General features: G+C 36.4%; 1 long non-coding RNA gene across 1 annotated transcript; it reads left to right on the top strand.

Moving 5' to 3' along the window:
- The first annotated feature begins 8,951 nt into the window (after positions 1-8,951).
- Positions 8,952-10,567, top strand: LOC126380173 (uncharacterized). Its single transcript, XR_007568431.1, has 3 exons — positions 8,952-9,139; positions 9,211-9,440; positions 9,655-10,567. It is a non-coding gene; the product is annotated as an uncharacterized LOC126380173 (long non-coding RNA).
- The last annotated feature ends 10,831 nt before the right edge of the window (positions 10,568-21,398 follow it).

Below are 21,398 nucleotides of genomic sequence, written 5' to 3'. Positions count from 1 at the left end.
TAAGGTTACCGCGGATATATGCAGTTATGACCTTCAATAAAAGCGTTTTTCCGGTGCCGGCGGGGCCATCGATAAAAATCGCACAGTTGTTGGATTCTCGGTAAACACTATCAACGCAAAGCTTTTCCACGTAATCGAATACGGCACGTTGATCGGGAGATAACTGTGGCAACCACTCTTCTACGTATGATTTCAAACTATCTAAATCATATTCAGTGCGTTCCCTATCCAACTCCGTTGACCTGTAAACTACTTCCGGCAAACCTTGTTCTATTAACGAAGTTCCGTGTCTGCGTAGCATTCTATCTATTTGAATGAGGCACATGTTAAACGCGTTTTCTTCGTCATCTGGCACCCTGTAAAGGAAATCTTCGGCCAATTGACGTTTATACGTGTTCCACAGTGACGCCACTGAGGCACCATTAACAGCCAGCGTTACAAAAAAGCTACGAAGTCGTGGTCCGGTTAAAAAAGTGGAAGCTTCTTCCATAGCCCGTTCATATTCGACTGCGTCGTCCGCAAGTCCTACGAATTTGGCAGCTTCTTGAAAAGTTGTGCAATTTGGACCTCCAATTTGAAGTAAATCCGCGAAACTACGACAAGGGTAAACACTTAAAAGAAGTCTTAAAAAGAACTGTTCACCTCTGTTCGGCGCGACCCAAAATAGACGCGCGACGAGCTCACCCCGCATTCTACGTGTAAGAAATTTGCCGTTTTGCATTTGCACCGCCTGAACTGTCTTTAAACATGGATCTTTCGCATGAATGTTATAATTTTCAAAAAAGTCTAAGTAGGATACCCGATCAAACTCCTCAGTTAAAGGCCTACTGAAATAGTCTAAAAGATCTGAACCTGCATTATTAACTGCCTCGTTCGCGTGGCCAGGCTTAAAAAATACCGAATTTTGATCGGGCAAATGTACTGTTAACATTTTTACCGTAGGGTTCCTAGCTACAATATCAAATTCGAGAACACGCCACGCTGCTTCGCTAGAACTAATATATCGCTTAGTGACATATTGTTCGATTTCATCCTCACGATGTTCTTCATCAACAACGGCAATACGGGCTTCATCAGGTCCTTTTGTCATATATTTAAATAAATACTTAATTATAGCACGCTGTGTGGACACTTCTAAATTTATGTGAGCATCATATTTTAGGAGAAGAGCAGGATTATAAGGAACGACCCACAAATCATTAACTATTACGTCTCTGCCGCGATATTTAATAATCGCCTGATTTTTACTATTGCGACGTAAATGTATAAAACCTCTATCGTCACTGAAGGTGACTGGTGTTTCTTTTTTTGGAAAATATTTTAAACAGTTTTTTTTCTCACTATTCCAACACGGCAAATTAGTTCGGTAAGGAGGGCCGCATGGACCGTGTATCATGTGATCCATGACAACTTTGTATAATAAAGTTTGTGCTGGATCGGGTATGGTAGCTCGAACAAACTTATCAATATCCAGACTTTCTACTGGTCCACCACCTTCCACTCTAAAAGCAATATGCGCGTGTGGTAGTCCTCTTTTTTGGAACTCTATAACATGCATTATATAAACAATTTTTCCGAACCATTTACCCGATTTTAAATCTTTTAATAACTCTCCGAGTTTTAAGTTGAAAACTCGAGCACAAGTAAGGGGGTCTTTTGATCGACCTGATAATGTTGAATTTTTTATTTCAGGCCAGTTGGGGTTACATGTTAAAGTTAAAAAATATGATGGTGGACCTAACCTGTTTACCATTGCTATAGCATCCAGGTATTTCTTTTTCATGTACCGTGGACCCCCTGTGAATGAGCTAGGTAAATAAATTTTACCAGGTTCTACTCCACCTTCTCCTAAAATAAACTCGTCATTAATTAATTCTTGGAGTGGAGCTACTCTTAGCCTGTTTTGTTGTTTTGTTTGGCTATTTTTCAAAAACCGCAAGCGTTCTTCTAAAACTCTACAAAACATATCGACTAACCACTCTTCAGATAAACGACCAAATATGCTAAATCGCGATTCGGATAAAAGTAAACAACGGACATATTTAACCTGATTAAGCTTATTGCCCTTATTATCTCTCATATCTGGATGCCAACCAGTATTTCCGTGAGGATATAAGAGAGGATACTGGAAAGTCTCGTATAAGGAATCCATTATATCTATTGTTCGAGGCCTACCGTCTGCTATCTTTTTAACTACAATACAGCGTGGAGAAAATTCTTCGCGGTCTGTACTAATAATTGCGGCAATTTCTTGACCAATAGGTTGATCTCCGAGGATGTTACCATGAGTCGCACGAGTAGTTTTTTCGAACTTCAAGAAAGCTTCTGATGATACCTCTAAACTTAACCTTCTAAAACAATTTATGTACGGATTAACTGTGTGCATGAAACCTGTAATCATTCGAACTACCGTTTTATCTAAACTTAATTCGCCAGCTAAACTCTCTCTTTCGCTACTGTCATTTATGTAAAAATTAATATTATTAGGACTTTCATTGTAAGACAAATCAAAGATACGGTGGTAAATACGTCCTTGAATTTTTAGAAAAGATATACCTTCTGGATGATGGTAACCGTGGGAAACACCTAATGCTGAAAATGCAAAAATATTATTGTAAGCGCGTGGTCTATTTAAAAAAGCTGAATTTGAATAAAATTCTTCATTTAATGGGAGAAAATTTTGAACGTTATAATCTCCTGAATGACAACACCATTGTCGACGAGTTTTCTCTTCTTCGAACAATGGAGCATTACAATTTGGACATCTATATGTCTTATCAGACAGAAGCGACGTATTTTTTAAATTATATAATCTAATAATATTAAGATCGTGTCCCTGTTTTTCACCTATAAAATTTTTTGAATATCTCAGCGGCGTTTCTATGTTACGACTATTTTCTGTATATCTTTGTGCTGCTTTTTTGTTAATTTCGGGGTGGAGCTCGTAATAACGTTGAACGGCCGCGCGATGAACGTCTGGGTTGTTCTCGTTATAACGTTGAACGGCCGCGCGATGAACGTCTGGGTTGTTCTCGTTATAACGTTGAACGGCCGCGCGATGAACGTCTGGGTTGTTCTCGTTATAACGTTGAACGGCCTCGCGGTTAATGTCTGGATTGCGTTCGTTGTACCGTTGAACGGCCTCGCGGTGAATATCTGGATTGCGTTCACTATACTGTTGAACTGCCTTGCGATTAACAGCGGGGTTTTTCGTTGTGTATTTCCTGACAGCTTCGCGATGCGCGTTTTCTTTACTTGGTTTCGGTCCGCGTTTCTGTTTTTTGGGTCGGCCACCTTTATTTTTAACGCATTGGCTTTCGTCTTGATTACTGATTCTTTCTAATAGGACAACTGGTTTTAAAATTGTCAGTTTTATATCACTTGTAGTGTTATATACATCTACCGGATTTGAATCAACTTCCAATTTACTAATATCAAAATTTTGCACAGAGGTTTTAAGCGGGGCCAGGGTTGATTGATAGTTCATCAAAATCGAATCTAAAGTTTGATTCTCATTCAGTAATGATGATGATATTAAATCTACTAAAATGGATTGTGACGTTTCGGAACTAACCTGCGCTTCGTTTTGCCATATAAGGTCGTCATTTAATACTCTTAATCGGGTTAATGAGTATTCGGATCCGTCGTAAACTTCATTCGCGAGCAAAAGTTTGGCTAGCGCTTCGGTTGAATTACATTTAAATAAACGTGCTACGTAAGGACCATCTTCTGGCTTACCCGTTCCTATATTAATGTTGTTGCTGTTAACTGCATGGCTGTTAAAGAAATAATATTCACCATTAAAGCGCCAAAAACTAAAAGTATAACCCTGACCCGTAAACAATATGCTATCGGTACTGTCGTTGTGATTTGAGTTGTTCACATTATAAGCGAATTGCGAATCGACAGTATAGTCATTAGTATTAAAAAACACTCTATTGTCCAGTATATTCTTTAACGTTAATAAACCTATGTCTTTATTCGCGGGAGTTGTAGGATACGTATTAGAAATGATCCAGTTGTCCTCCATACTAACTATATGTGCGACGTTATCCCCGACGCGAAGCTCATTGGGTAATTCATCTGGCATAAAATAACTGACACCCCTCTGAAGTAGATATTTTAACTGCATGTAAAGTGTATCCCCCATTCTTAAAATTTCATCAATTTCGGCAGTAGTGAAAGATGCGCGATTATGGAACACTGAATAAATTGAAGCGCATGCTGAGATAACCGTACATTGCGAATTATTACCTTCATACATATCGGAGCCTTGGTGTGTTAGACCTAAGGATTCAGTAAATTTTAGATATTAATTTATTTAATAGATAAGGTAATACACCCTATTATTGACACCCCTACTGACTATTAAGAAAAAAAAAATAAGAACATTTTGATATATTCCTTGCATTTTGATATATTCGGTGCCGAAAAATGATTAGACCGTACCAATCATTTAAGGTTCTAATAATTAGGCAGTTTACCCTACATAAGTACTTAAATTAAAATATCAATTATCAATATTATCATTCTCCAACAATCTATTTTTTAATAAAACAATTATTCACCGATATTATTATAGGGAATGCAATAATTATTATATGAGAATTAAGTTACCTACCTAATATAAAAAAAAACTACGCATACATATAAAATTTCAGTCGGATCAATAAACCTAGGTAGGTGATTTTTTTAATAAGTAGTTAAAATGGCATTCGTTTAAGCACTTTCACACAGTGCCGCCAGTTCGTGCCGCACAAAGCCGCCGCCGATAATCATTTCAGTCGCGACGGTCATGTAGAGCACACATTGTGGTTGAACATCAAAGGTCGATGAATTAAGTCGACAACATTGCCATCGTAGCTGTGGCTGAAGTGAAAAAAATACGAGGCGCCGACTTTACAATATAGAAAATGGCTAAGCAACTTTCTCGAAAAAACACATACTTAAGATTACGCCTATTTTCCGTTGGGATCGGCCACGCAATTCCACTTACTACGATCCTGACACATCACTTTCGCTTCTACTACTCTTATCAAAGTACACTCATTTATGCATGCTCGCCGGTTCCCAGTACTCTTGACCGTGGCTTTTCTTTAAACATCCTGAAATTAATCGAGGTATGTACCACCTAGGCCATCCACTTCGGATTTTACCACTTACATCCGTATAATAAATCTTGGCCTTGTCCAACCTATCTAAGCGTCCTTTTGTCAATTCTCTTCACTACATTTTCTTTTACAACAGTCCCTTAACACACTATTTTATCATTCAAAGTTATCCCACTCATACTCCTCAACGTTCTCATTAGTAACCTTTTGACAGTTTTAATAAAATATTAAGCAATTGAAAATTACATCATTGTAACATAAATATTTAATTCAGGTACCTAATAAAATGACTTTAAGACCAATGACATCGAGAGGGTGCCGTACCGGTATACAAACATTCAACTCAATTGATGTAACGCAACGCAAACCCTCGTTATAAAATATTTAGAAGACATGTCGATTTATTACACTGCACTTTACTTAAATAAAGGATTATACAGTCTGTTCTCTGCCTACCCCAATGGAAAATAGGCGAGATATTATGTATGTACGCAATGCAGCACTCTATTGACGGAATATTTCGAAAATTTAATGTAAAATAACAGGAAAACGTTATGCCACAGTTTTTGTTCTTCTTTTGATCTTGTTGCATCATAGTGTGAGATTATTTCAGACTAATACAGGTGAAGTAGGTACGTATATTTGTCAAAAATTTAAAAAAAAACCAGGCAAGTGCGATTTGGACTCGCGCACCGAAGGTTTCGTCCACAGAAAAGGTTAGTAAAAGAAAATTCTGATGCCGAAATTCAAGTATCTAGATATAAGACGATCGAGTTGAACGTCACTTAAGCTATAGGCATCAAATAAAGAATAATACTACGTTAGAATGGTCTGTCTCGCTCGTACTTATGCGTTAGACGTGTATCTACGTATGATACGTATACATACTTACATACACAGATTTTTCCTTTACTAACATTTTCTGTGGACGGAACCTTAGGTACATATACACATAAAATATAGTATAACATAGTATATATGCCTACCTATATTATATTTTTACTGTATCAGGGTTGTGGAGGTATGGTATTTTTAGACACTCATTGTATTCGGCATTTTCCATATCTTTAGATAGCTGTAAAGTAATAAACAAAATAATTATAAAGTTGTTACTTTATTTTGCTTATTACTTTATAGCTGTCACAAAAAGTAATTAAAAAAAATAAAACGGACTTCAAAATCTGTCAAATAAATAGTAAGAAATAATATTTAGTTGAATACATTAGAATCTAAATTTTGAAATTACTTTTTATTTGTATAAACTCAAGTGTCCCTAATAATATTAATACGCCAGTGACCATCGTTACCAAAACACTGAAATATTATAAAATGTCTTATAATTTGTTTAATGTATGTAGTGTCCGACACACCCTTGACCGTTTTCCAATTTTCTTTAATTTACTCTCAAACCATTAGTATCCATACTTACTTAAGCTCTAAGCTTCTATTAGTATAGTCGAAACACAAAGTTCCTAATTTTTAACTGTTTTTCAACCATAAGTTGGAAATTTCTAAACCAATTTTGATGAAACTTACATTCTTTTCTATGTTGGACGATACTTAATAAAAAAGCATTGCAATACGATTTGTAGTTTTTACGAAATGCATGGACAAACATACAGGCATGTATATGGAAAATTTAACACACATTACAATATACATATGGGTCAAATTGATAACCTTTTTTTTGAAGTCGGTTGAATTAGATTAGTTTCCTTCAGTCCCCACCACATGGTCATCAAGATATATAACCATATCCCTAACCATATTCAAAATATAGACAAACCTACATACACCCTTTAACAGTCATTTAAATAAGTTTATTGTAGACAAATGTTATTATAGCATTCAAACTTTTTTTTTCAGATAAACTAAATACTTCAAAGCTTCGATATCTCTATATCTATATACTTACTTAATAACTTGTTTGATATAATTTTGTTATTATAAATAGCTGTATTATATAATTAAGTAGGTAAATTTATAATAATTTTGTTACCTAGTTACTACTTATTTCTATAATTTTTAGTTAGTTATCTTATAATATTATTATAAGATTGGTTATAGTTGTATTTAACCATCTGTAGTAACTTGTAATTTTTGATAAAATACGCTACACATAAAACAGACATAATTATTTAGTTGGCTTTTTCACGATTTTAGAGAAAGGTTTAACTATTCACACAGAATATTAAGAGAGTGATTGGTATTAGTATAGCATAGAATAAGTAATAATACTACGGTCATAGGTTAACTTTTGTGTGTACTATAGGTAATTTTTTACAGACCTACTTATTACAGGTCATCTAATGAGTGAAGTTACTGTTGTGCTACAACATGGGTTGCTGTCAAACCACAATCACACTCGGATTGTTATAATTTAAAAAGGATTCAATCTTATTATTATTATCTATAGTGTTATGATCTCATCTAAATTTATCATAGGTTAATTAACTTATTTCATATACCTACCAACATACTTACATAATCTAAAAAAATATTAATAGTAATTAACTATCGCCTATTCTAGTCACACAGCATAAGTAGGGGCAATGCAATTGATTTAAGTAAGTAGGTACCTATTGCCTGTTATTAAGTAAAGTTTTTTCCATGACTGATGTCAAGCGGCTATTTTATCATCATAAAATCAATCGATCGTTTGGTAAACTGGAATTAAACTCGTTAAAATCTAAATACTTACCGGCACCGATGCAGGTTGCAGCAGGCTCGTCGTCGACGCGACGGCGACGCATTGTAGAGCACAATGGAATTTCGACGCTTGAACGCTTCATCTGTAAACAAACCACTTCTGTACTATTTGTGTTTATCTAATAGACAATAAAATAAGAATTATAGCTTTAAGTAGGTACGTACTTACCTTTTAATGTTTCACTTTCATTATGTGAAAAAGAGAAAATCAGTACAGATAGTTAAAGATCTTACAATTATAATAATTATGTTTATATGGCTAACTATTTTACGATTTTAAAGATTATATACCTAAATATATTTATAAATAATTGTTAAATTATCAATAACAAAATCAACTTACCTTTGGAATCTTGAAATACAAGTGAAAAAACGCTTGTCACTTTTTCGCGCCAACGGTTTGGGTACTGAGTTTACTTTTTTTTCCATGAGACAAAGAAATTCTGGCAACGCAGATTCAAACAGCCAATATCGAAAAATATTGAGGTACTTTTTTCTTCACTCGGTCGCATAGATGTCGATGGAATTAATAAATAAGCAATATAAAATCTAATTGCTTTTTGTTACTTCAGTACAATTTATTAAAAGCAGTGAATATTGAGTATTTTCATTAATTTTTCCATTGTTTTTTGGCGGGAAAGTTGTTTTCTTCATTGAATAATCTATTTATATTTAATACGAAATGAAGAAGTAATCGAAAAACATTCACTTAAGTGTTATCATATCGGAAAAATATATAAATATAAATAATAAACAAACATTCAATAAACAAAGTGGTACTATCTATTTTCACTTCATGCCAAGAAGCCGCTTCATAACTTGAAAATTTATGCGGACTTTTGAGTTAATTCGTATCACAAACCTAAAGGTCTATGTAACCAGGCCAAAAATTTCCAAAAAGAAAAAAAGATGAGGCTATAATTATGACATAATAACACATTTGCGTAACCTGTGGATTCCATTGCTTACCGATTTGAAAATATGAAAATACGTTTATAGTTTTTAACGAATTTAACGTACCTAGTATAGTATTTGGCTGTATGGGTTATGTTTCCTTTGCCTGTCCTATGTACAAAATAACCAAAAAAAAAAACTAAACAAAATGGTCTTATGGTCTCGTTCTGTGGTCTCGTTGCCGAGAAGTTCTCTTGATAATTTCCTGTGCTACTTTGAAGTACTTTGTTAGAATTTGTAGCTTACAAGTTCACCGTGCGAGAGCGTCGACATTCTACTGTAAAAACTTCCAGAGCCATTGTGTGTTTTGGATAGAGCCGATATGATAAAAAGTTTGTGGATAATGTTCGTTGATAAATTGCAATGTAAGTAACATACAATCAAATGACATTGTTATTATATATGACACTGTTATTATATAGTTATTTATTTATAGGTGTGAATGCTGATCGACTTTGTCATACTAACTCATACTCATACTAAGAGATGTAAGCAACAATAACAAGTTTCCTGAAGAATGTTCCAATCGGACAGTTGGAAACAATTATGTCTGTATAAGTTGTGGAATATCTTTGGGAAAGCAGTCACGAAGATAAAATCACAGGCCATGGGCTTATGGAAAGAAGTGAAGAGTGGTATTATATAGAAAAACAATCTCCGAGATAGGTATTAAAGTATTAAGTATTTTATGTTGTACATGAAAAATATTGTGTTTCAATCATAAATGTTATAAGGCAATCCTTAATTATGATTAAAACATTGTTCTAATTTTAATTTATTGTTGGCAATGTTTCAGTTCCATTCCTACACATTAAATAATATTGATACAATCGGGCATATTGTGCAATATACTATTAAAAACATTCATGTTTGCTTTCAGATGCCTGATGGATGCCCATGTATGCATTGTTTGCAGGATGAGCTCACCTCAAAAGCATTAATATCTAGTGAACATAAAAGCTGTGTTAGGTGTGTTGTTGCAATGTATATAGTTCTATTTATTAACCCCCGACGCAAAATTGTGTATATGTGTCTATCTGTAGCATCGTAGCTCCCAAACGGATGATCCGATTTTAATGTTTTTTTTGTTTGTAAGTTATATTAGTCGAGAGTGTTCTTAGCTATGTTTGGTAGAAATCGGTTCAGGTCTTCAAGGTCATCAGAGATGTTTGTTAAGTGTGATAGGAATGTTACACGCTCAGTTTGCTTGCAAGCATAGGTATGTGGGATAAGTTATTTTTTGCTTTTTATAGGGTTTTTTTCACCTTTTTTCATAATAATTGAGTACTTTTGTTTTGTCGGGGTTTTTTTTTTGTTCATAGATGTTGGTAAACTATGAGTTTATATCACTTTATAATTATTATAATTTATATTATTAAATCATTAAATAGATAAAAACCTGTGTATATTTTAATGTTATTGTTAAGTTTATTCTCTACCTACTTACTAATATGTTACCATATTAAGTCTGTTCAAAAATCATAAATAGGTACTTGTTCTTCTTCTATCATGTAGGTTGTGAAGTGGATGACCAACCTCAACCAGGGTTATTGCTGAGCCGCCAATGTCGTTGGATCAGCCAGCAATGTCCTAACTGAATCAGGGATCACAAAGAAATTTTTGTGTTTTGTCCCCACCGGGACTTGAACCTGGGACCTCCGGAATGTTAGCCACTGGACCACATAGGCCGAGAGTATATGGTTAAGTTGCTGTTTTATTTCAACTATTTAATTAAATGTAGGAATATTTTGTATGAGTATGAATTATATAATAAAACAAATTATTTCTAAAAATATATCTTTCATTATGTTTTTAATAAAATTGTTTCTTTTTAAAATTATTTTGAAAAATAAAAATAGTAATCACGTCGTTTAGCACCACTTTAACTGATAGGATCTCACAATCAATGTTTTTTGTGGTATCAAAATTGTTAGTTAAATTTAATTTTTGACCTCTTGGGACCAGATTTTCACATCAAACATCCTTTGGTGGTCTTTATTGGTCTAAATGCAAGACAAATATAATTACAGAATCTATAGGTACCAATGAGGGACTTTCCAGGCTAGGTTCTCAAAAAAAAATACAGATGGCGCTGTCCAGATTTAACATGATGTGTTATTGGTGCTGATTCCAGTACACACTAAGTTTATTTGAAGTTATACCTGTCATTTTATTATCAGGTGACGGGTAAACGACAGGCTTAAAATTTATGGAATAGGTTCACAATAATTTTAGTCAGAAATTAAAAAAACCCAGCAAAAGTTGACAGCACACATGTCACCGGCGATAGAAATATGTTATGCGAAATAAAAGTTGCTCCAGGTTTTATAGTTTTGCCAGGCCGTAGGGTGTCTCCCTGATGCGAAGCATGTCACCGGCGATAGAATATGACCAAAATTTAAATAGGTCTCGGGGCGTAGTGTGTCTCCGTGACGAGGAGCAGTTTTCGAAGACCGGGAAGTAATTCCGTACTCTACATGACGTTCTGATCACACCTCCCATACATCATTTTTAGCCCCGAGGCTTTTTCTGTATAAGGGAAATTTTGTATGGCGGCCATCTTGTTTTTCGGCCATTTTGTTTTTTTTCACCGGGGATAAAATTTGACCAAGATTTAAATAGGTTTCGTGAAAAAAATATTGCTCCAGGTATTATAGTTTTGCCAGGCCGTAGGGTGTCTCCCTGATGCGGAGCAGTTTTTCAAGATCGAGCAGTATTGAAATACTCAACATGACGATCCGATCACATCCCTATACATAATTTTTACCCCCGAGACATTTTCTGGAAAAACAAAATTTTGTATAGCGGCCATCTTGTTTTTCCGCCATTTTGTTTTTTTTTCACCGGCGATAAAATTTGACCAAGATTTAAATAGGTCTAGTGGAAAAAGAATAGTTCCAGGTGTGATAGTTTTTCCAGGCCGTAGAGTGTCTCCCTGATGCGGAGCAGTTTTTCAAGATGGAGCAGTATTGAAATACTCAACATGACGATCCGATCACATTCCTATACATCATTTTCACGCCCGAGGCATTTTCAGGAAAAAAGAAAAATTTGTATGGCGGCCATCTTGAATTTCCGCCATTTTGATTTTTTTTCAACTGCAATTAAATTTGACCAAGATTATAATAGGCCTGGTGGAAAAAATAATGTTCTAGGTGCGATAGTTTGGCCAGGCCGTAGGGTGTCTCCCTGATGCGGAGCAGTTTTTCAAGATCAAGCAGTTGTTTCATATTAAGCTTGACGTTCCGATCACACCTCCCATACATCATTTTTACCTCCGAGACATTTTCTGGAAAAACGAAATTTTGTATGGCGGCCATCTTGTTTTTCCGCCATTTTGTTTTTTTTTCACCGGGGATTGGATTTGACTAAGATTTAAATAGGTATCGTGAAAAAAGAATCGATCCAGGTGCGATAGTTGCGCCAGGCCGTAGGGTGTCTCCCTGATGCGGAGCAGTTTTCCAAGATCTGGAAGTTTTCCCATACTCACCGGAAGATTTGGATCACACCCCCCATACATCATTTTCACCCCCCGATGCTCCTTCTGGGAGAACAACCCTGTCAGTGAGTCAGTGAGTCAGTCAGTCAGTGGGTTTGTAGCTATATATAATATAAAACTAGATGTCGCGTGGTTCGCTCGCAGCAAGCTGCTCGCGTGTCTTGTTTTCCCGCCATTTTTTTACCGCGATAGAATTTGACCAAGACTTGAATAGGTCTCGTGAAATCTAAAAAGTTCTAGGTGCTATAGTTTTGACAGGCCGTAGGGTAACCCCTGATGCGGAGCAGTTTTCCAAGATGACGTTCCGATCACACCCCAATACATCATTTTTACCTCGTGAGACATTTTCTGGAAAAACAAAAATTTGTATGGAAGCCATCTTGTTTTTCGGCCATTTTGTTTTTTTTTTCACTGGCGATAAAATTTGACCAAGACTTTAATAGGCTTCGTGAAAACAAAAAAGTTCCAGGTGCGATAGTTTCGCCAGGCTGTAGGGTGTCTCCCTGATGCGGAGCAGCTTTCGAAGATCGAAAAGTATTTCCATACTCAACATGATGTTTCGATCACATTCCTCATACATCATTCTTACCCCCGAGGCATTTTCGGGAAAAACTAAAAATTTGTATGGCGGCCATCTTGTTTTTCCGCCATTTTGGTTTTTTTTCACCGGAGATTGAATTTGACCAAGATTTAAATAGGTTTCGTGAAAAAAATATTGTTCTAGGTTTTATAGTTTTGCCAGGCCGTAGGGTGTCTCCCTGATGCGGAGCAGTTTTTCAAGATCGAGTAGTATTGAAATACTCAACATGACGATCCGATCACATCCCTATGCATCATTTTCACCCTCGAGGCATTTTCATGAAAAACGAAAAATTTGTATGGCAGCCATCTTGTTTTTCCGCCATTTTGATTTTTTTTCACCGGCGATTGAATTTTACCAAGGTTTAAATATGTCTCGTGAAAACCAAAAAGTTCTAGGTGCTATAGTTTTGCCAGGCCGTAGGTTGTCTCCCTGATGCGGAGCAGGTTTCGAAGATTGAGAACATTTTCCTTACTCGACAAGACATTCCGAATACATTCCCATACACAGTTTTAACCCTAGATGCATTTTTTGAAAAAACGAAATTTTGTATGGCGGCCATCTTGTTTTTCCGCCATTTTGATTTTTTTTCACCGCCAATAGAATTTGACCAAGATTTAAGTAGGTTTTGTGTAAAAAGAATCGTTCCAGGTGCGATAGTTTCGCCAGGCCGTAGGGTGTCTCCCTGATGCGGAGCAGTTTTCCAAGATCTGGAAGTTTTCCCATACTCACCGGAAAATTTTGATCACATCCCCCATACACCATTTTTACCCCCCGACACTCCTTCTGGGAGAACAACCCTGTCAGTGAGTCAGTCAGTCAGTCAGTCAGTACATGGGTTTGTAGCTATATATATTATAACTAGATGTCGCGTGGTTCGCTCGCAGCAAGCTGCTCGCGTGTCTTGATTTCCCGCCATTTTTTTACCGCGATAGAATTTGACCAGGATTTAAATAGGTATCGTGAAAACAAAAAAGTCCTAGGTGCGATAGTTTCGTCAGGCCGTAGGGTGTCTCTCTGATGCGGAGCAGATTTCAAAGATCTAGAAGTTATTCTATATTGAAGTCGACGTTCCGATGATATCCCCATACACAGTTTTTACCCCCGAGGCATTTTCAGGAAAAACGAAAAATATGTATGGCGGCCATCTTGTTTTTCCGCCATTTTGTTTTTTTTCTGCCGTCGATTGAATTCGACCAAGATTTAAATACATTGTGCGAAAAAAAAATTGATCCAGATGTGATAGTTTTGCCAGGCCGTAGGGTGTCTCCCTGATGCGGAGCAGTTTTCCAAGATGACGTTCCGATCACACCCCTATACATCAATTTTACCTCTGAGACATTTTCTGGAAAAACAAAATTTTGTATGGCGGCCATCTTGTTTTTCCGCCATTTTGTTTTTTTACCACCAGAGAATAGATTTGACCAAGATTTAAATAGGTTTTGTGAAAAAACAATCGTTCCAGGTGCGATAGTTTTGTCAGACTGTAGGGTGTCTCCCTGATGCGGAGCAGTTTTCCAAGATGATGTTCCGATCACACCCCTATACATATTTTTTGACCTTGAAGAATTTTCTAGAGAAACAAAATTTTGTATGGCGGCCATCTTGTTTTTCCGCCATTTTGTTTTTTTTCACGGGTGATAAAATTTGACCAAGATTTAAATAGGTTTGGTGGAAAAAAAAATGTTCCAGATGCCATAGTTTTGCCAGGCCTTAGGGTGTCTCCCTGATGCGGAGCAGTTTTTCAAGATCGAGCAGTATTAAAATACTCAACATGGCGATCCGATCACATCCCTATACATCATTTTTACCCCCGAGGCATTTTCAGGAAAAACGAAGAATTTGTATGGCGGCCATCTTGTTTTTCCGCCATTTTGATTTTTTTCACAGGCGATAAAATTTGACCAAGATTTAAATAGGTGTGGTGGAAAAAAAATGTTCCAGATGCTATAGTTTTGCCAGGCCTTAGGGTGTCTCCCTGATGCGGAGCAGTTTTTCAAGATCGAGCAGTATTAAAATACTCAACATGGCGATCCGATCACATCCCTGTACATCATTTTTACCCCCGAGGCATTTTCAGGAAAAACGAAGAATTTGTATGCCGGCCATCTTGTTTTTCAGCCATTTTGTTTTTTTCTCACTGGCTATAAAATTTGACCAAGAATTTAATAGGTTTCGTGAAAACTAAAAAGTTCCACGTGCGATAGTTTCGCCAGGCTGTAGGGTGTCTCCCTGATACGGAGCAGCTTTCGAAGATCGAAAATTATTCCCATACTCAACATGATGTTTCGATCACATTCCTCATACATCATTTTTACCCCCGAGGCATTTTCGGGAAAAACGAAAATTTTGTATGGCGGCCATCTTGTTTTTCAGCCATTTTGTTTTTTTTTCACTGGCGATAAAATTTGACCAAGACTTTAATAGGCCTCGTGAAAACAAAAAAGTTCCAGGTGTGATAGTTTCGCCAGGCTGTAGGGTGTCTCCCTGATGCGGAGCAGATTTTAAAGATCGGAAAGTATTTTCATACTCAACAAGACGTTTCGATTACAACCCCATACACAGTTTTTACCAACGAGACATTTTCAGGAAAATTGAAAAATTTGTATGGCGGCCATCTTGTTTTACCGCCATTTTGATTTTTTATCACCCGCGATTGGATTTGACCAAGATTTAAATATGTTTCGCGAAAGAAAAATTGCTCCAGGTTTTATAGTTTTGCCAGGCCGTAGGGTGGCTCCCTGATGCGGAGCAGTTTTTCAAAATCGAGAAAAAATTCCATAGTCAACGGGATGTTCCGATTACACCCCCATTCACAGTTTTTACCCCCGAGACATTTTTTGAAAAAACATTTTTTTTGTATGGCGGCCATCTTGTTTTTCCGCCATTTTGTTTTTTTTTTTCACCGACAATAGAATTTGATCAAGATTTAAATAGGTTTTGCGAAAAAAGAATCGTTCCAGGTATAATAGTTGCGCCAGGCCGTAGGGTGTCTCCCTGATGCGGAGCAGTTTTCCAAGATCTGGAAGTTTTCCCATACTCACCGGAAGATTTGGATCACATCCCCCATACATCATTTTTACCCCCCGACACTCCTTCTGGGAGAACAACCCTGTCAGTGAGTCAGTCAGTCAGTCAGTGAGTCAGTCAGTGGGTTTGTAGCTATATATAATATACTAGATGTCGCGTGGTTCGCTCGCAGCAAGCTGCTCGCGTGTACTGTATTAGTTCCAAGCTTTGTATGGCGGCCATCTTGTTTTCCCGCCATTTTTTTACCGCGATAGAATTTGACCAAGACTTGAATAGGTCTCGTGAAATCAAAAAAGTTCTAGGTGCTATAGTTTTGCCAGGCTGTAGGGTGTCTCCCTGATGCGGAGCAGTTTTCCAAGATGACGTTCCGATCACACCCCTATACATCAATTTTACACCCGAGACATTTTCTGGAAAAACAAAATTTGGTATGGCGGCCATATTGTTTTTCCGCCATTTTGATTTTTTACCACCAGAGAATAGATTTGACCAAGATTTAAATAGGTTTTGTGAAAAAAGAATCGTTCCAGGTGCGATAGTATCGCCAGACCGTAGGGTGTCTCCCTGATGCGGAGCAGATTTCAAAGATCGAGAAGTACTTCCATACTCAACATGACATTCCGATTACAACTCCATACACAATTTTTACCCCCGAGGCATTTTCAGGAAAAACGAAAATTTTGTATGGCGGCCATCTTGATTTTCCGCCATTTTGATTTTTTTTCACCGGCGATAAAATTTGACCAAGATTTAAATAGGTTTCAAGAAAACAAAAATGTTGTAGGTGCGATAGTTTCGCCAGGCCGTAGGGTGCCTCCCTGATGCAGAGCAGATTTTCAAGATCGATCAGTATTTCCATACTCAACATGACCTTTCGATTACGCTCCCATACATTGTTTTTGCTCCCGAGACATTTTCTGAAAAAACAAAATTTAGTATGGCGGCCATCTTCTTTTTCGGCCATTTTGTTTTTTTTTTCACCGGCGATAAAATTTGACCAAGATTTAAATAGGTTTCGTGAAATCAAAAATGTTCCAGGTGCGATAGTTTTGCCAGGCCGTAGGGTGTCTCCCTGATGCGGAGCAGATTTCAAAGATCGAGAAGTACTTCCATACTCAACATGACATTCCGATTACACCACCATACATTGTTTTCACCCCTAAGACATTTTTCTGAAAAAACAAAATTTTGTATGGCGGCCATCTTGTTTTTCCGCCATTTTGGTTTTTTTTCACCGGCGATAAAATTTGACTAAGATTTAAATACGTTGTGCGAAAAAATCATTGTTCTAGGTGCGATAGGTTAGCCAGGCCGTAGGGTGTCTCCCTGATGCGGAGCAGTTTCTGAAGATCAAGAAGTATTTCCATACTCAACAAGACGTTCCGATTACAACCCTATACACAGTTTTTACCCCCGAGACATTTTCTGGAAAAACGAAATTTTGTATGGCGGCCATCTTGTTTTTCCGCCATTTTGATTTTTTTTCACCGACAATAAAATTTGACCAAGATTTAAGAAGGTTTTGTGAAAAAAGAATCTTTCTAGGTACGATAGTTTTGCCAGGCCGTAGGGTGTCTCCCTGATGCGGAGCAGTTTTCCAAGATGACGTTCCGATCACACCCCAATACATCATTTTTACCTTTGAGACATTATTTGGAAAAACAAAAAATTGTATGGCGGCCATCTTGTTTTTTGGCCATTTTGTTTTTTTTTCACTGGCGATAAAATTTGACCAAGACTTTAATAGGCTTCGTGAAAACAAAAAAGTTCCAGGTGCGATAGTTTCGCCAGGCTGTAGGGTGTATCCTTGATGTGGAGCAGCTTTCGAAGATCGAAAAGTATTTCCATACTCAACATGATGTTTCGATCATATTCCTCATACATCATTTTTACCCCCGAGGCATTTTCGGGAAAAACGAAAATTTTGTATGGCGGCCATCTTGTTTTTCCGCCATTTTGGTTTTTTTTCACCGGGGATTGGATTTGACCAAGATTTGAATAGGTTTCGTGAAAAAAATATTGCTCTAGGTTGTATAGTTTTTCCAGGCCGTAGGGTGTCTCCCTGATGCGGAGCAGTTTTTCAAGATCGAGCAGTATTGAAATACTCAACATGACGATCCGATCACATCCCTATACATCATTTTTACCCTCGAGGCATTTTCAGGAAAAACGAAAATTTTGTATGGCGGCCATCTTGTTTTTCCGCCATTTTGATTTTTTTTCACTCACGATAGAATTTGACCAAGATTTAAATAGGTTTTGTGAAAAAAGTATTGTTCTAGGTGCGATAGTTTTGCCAGGCCGTAGGGTGTCTCCCTGATGCGGAGCAGTTTTCCAAGATGACGTTCCGATCACACCCCAATACATCATTTTTACCTCTGAGACATTTTCTGGAAAAACAAAAATTTGTATGGCGGCCATCTTGTTTTTCGGCCATTTTGTTTTTTTTTTCACTGGCGATAAAATTTGACCAAGACTTTAATAGGCTTCGTGAAAACAAAAAAGTTCCATGTGCGATAGTTTCGCCAGGCTGTAGGGTGTCTCCCTGATGCGGAGCAGCTTTCGAAGATCGAAAAGTATTTCCATACTCAACATGATGTTTCGATCACATTCCTTATACATCATTTTTACCCCCGAGGCATTTTCGGGAAAATCGAAAATTTTGTATGGCGGCCATCTTTTCTTCCCGCCATTTTGATTTTTTTTCAACTACGATAGAATTTGACCAAGAATTAAATAGGTTTTGTGAAAAAAGAATCGTTCCAGGTTTTATAGTTTTGCCAGGCCGTAGGGTGTCTCCCTGATGCGGAGCAGGTTTTCAAGATCGAGAAGTATTTCCATACTCAACAATACGTTCCGATTATACCCCCATACACAGTTTTTACCCACGAGACATTTTCCGGAAAAATAAAATTTTGTATGGCGGCCATCTTGTTTTTCCGCCATTTTGATGTTTTTTCACCCACAATAGAATTTGACCAAGAATTAAATAGGTTTTGTGAAAAAAAAATCGTTCCAGGTGCGATAGTTTTGCCAGGCCGTGGGGTGTCTCCCTGATGCGGAGCAGTTTTCCAAGATCTGGAAGTTTTCCCATACTCATCGGAAGATTTGGATCACATCCCCCATACATCATTTTGACCCCCCGACGCTCCTTCTGGGAGAACAACCCTGTCAGTGAGTCAGTCAGTGAGTCAGTCAGTACATGGGTTTGCAGCTATATATAATATAATATATATATATATTTAGATTACTGTTCGAAGGCTTATACACCAAAAAACTTAAAGTATAACTCAATGGTACAAAATCTTGTGTCTGTGATTTAATAATCACAAAATAAAAATATCGTTCGTTAAATAAAGATATCGTTCGTTTAAAATGTTTGCTAAGCCTCTTAAAGCAGCATGTGTTATGTTATTGACAACTGCCCATTCTCTCATTTTATCTTTCATGATTAAATTTTTCATGTATTCCGTAGAAACTTCTTCGTCGTCAGTAGAACTATAGTCTGAAACCAGATATATGAAGTAAAAAATATGAAAAATTAAAATTCAAAATATATAATAATAATAATAACGTTTATTTTCCACAAAAAAAGTAGGTACAGTGCATTACAAAATTTCTTAGGCTAAATATACATTTATAAGTAAATTTCATAAGCCTCTGCAGCCGAACTAGGTGAAACCTGTATCTCAGCATGCAGCGCCTATTCCCAACGGATTAAAAAATACTGTAGCCAACAATAGTGTTCTGTCCTTATTTAGTACTCAGTTAACAATAGTAGAGTAGGATAAAAAGTAAATAAAAAATTGTGTGTGTGTGTGTGTGTGTGTGTGTGTGTGTATGTGTGTGTTTGTGTGTGTGTGCGTGTGTGTGCGTGTGTGTGCGTGCGTGCGTGCGTTCGTGTGTGTGTTTGTCTGTGCGTCTGAGTGTGAGTATGTGATGAGAATGTGTCAATGCGCATGGTCATAATCGTACGAAGGACTTACATAATTATATACAAAATGATTGTTAATTGTATGCCATTTGTAATTCAATGAGGTATTTCAAACATGGCTTCGGTACCGTCGTAGTCCAGCCGTAACAACCATGAAGTATAGGTATAGTATATAGTATAAAAAAAAGGTTATCACATTCACTTACCTTCTACTGCCACTTCTACGGAACCACTTAACGGTGCGCGACTCGTACTTGGTATTGGTACACACGGCATAACCTCTAAATCTTCCGGCGATTTATGTTTCTCAGGAACATCGTCAATTTCGTCGTTATTTTGTTTATCCAAACGCTTGACAAAATATAAGTACTCTTTTTTAAGTTTTCTTTTAACTCCGCCTGTTCTTTTAGCTTTTTTCCAAATGTTTTCGTCCATGGTTAACGCGTAGGTAATAAATGCAAGAAATTCTCGACTAAATAGGAAAATTTAAAAATAGCTGTTTGCCAAGACAATTTATTTTCTTTTTATTACTAATAGAAGTATGTATGCTTCAATTTCGATCAAAATATAGCTATATACTTTATTAATCACTTTACAAAACTTGAAGACTTTACAAAACTTTTAACATTGACGAAAACGGAGCAAAGGCTTTTTTTATTGTTTAGTCAAGTATACTATACGAGTAGCATTAAATTAACACTATCAAAGATAATTATAAAGTTTCAAATCTTATTAAAAGTTAAAATATTTTAAATACGACTTAAGACATTATACATGTATTTGTTATAATGTAAATAATGCATTATTATTTTCAAATTACCGATATAAGTTAATAGTCTTAGCCCAAGTGTTAGCGCTGTTTAAGGAGTCATAATTTAGAGTCGTCAAAATGCAATTAAGAGTTTTTGCATTTTAAATTCCTTTTTTAAACCATTATAGACTTTTAAGCATTATTACATGAAATAAATGGCGCTATACAGATTTAAATCCTCGTCAATGCCGATTAAAAGTGTATGTATAGTTTTAGGGCATAAATACGTAATCATTTAAGATAATATATAGGTTACGTGTTGCTTGGGGTGTATGTTGTTTTTATTATGTGTTTTGTTTGATTGTAAGTTGTGTGTTACTCCGTGTTTTTACAAAACTTTTTCCGACTTTTTTTCTCCGACTTTTTTAAACCATTATAGACTTTTAAGCATTATTACATGAAATAAATGGCGCTATACAGATTTAAATCCTCGTCAATGCCGATTAAAAGTGTATGTATAGTTTTAGGGCATAAATACGTAATCATTTAAGATAATATATAGGTTACGTGTTGCTTGGGGTGTATGTTGTTTTTATTATGTGTTTTGTTTGATTGTAAGTTGTGTGTTACTCCGTGTTTTAAATTATATATTTGTTTTATATTTGTAACTGTGGTGTCCCTTTATAATAAACGTTTCTTTCTTTCTCGCGAAAATAGAAGAATTAAGTTTTATATTGTTTTTTTTTATTTCGGTGTAAACTGTTTTTGTTTAATGTGTTTAAATATAAATTTATATCTTTAAGTATCTATTGTGTAAGCTGTTTGTTTCC

Source organism: Pectinophora gossypiella, chromosome Z (assembly GCF_024362695.1).
Source record: "Pectinophora gossypiella chromosome Z, ilPecGoss1.1, whole genome shotgun sequence".
In the NCBI taxonomy this organism is placed as follows: Eukaryota; Metazoa; Arthropoda; class Insecta; order Lepidoptera; family Gelechiidae; genus Pectinophora; species Pectinophora gossypiella.
Note: the sequence above shows the minus strand (reverse complement) of the source record. Positions and strands in the feature narration are given on the sequence as shown.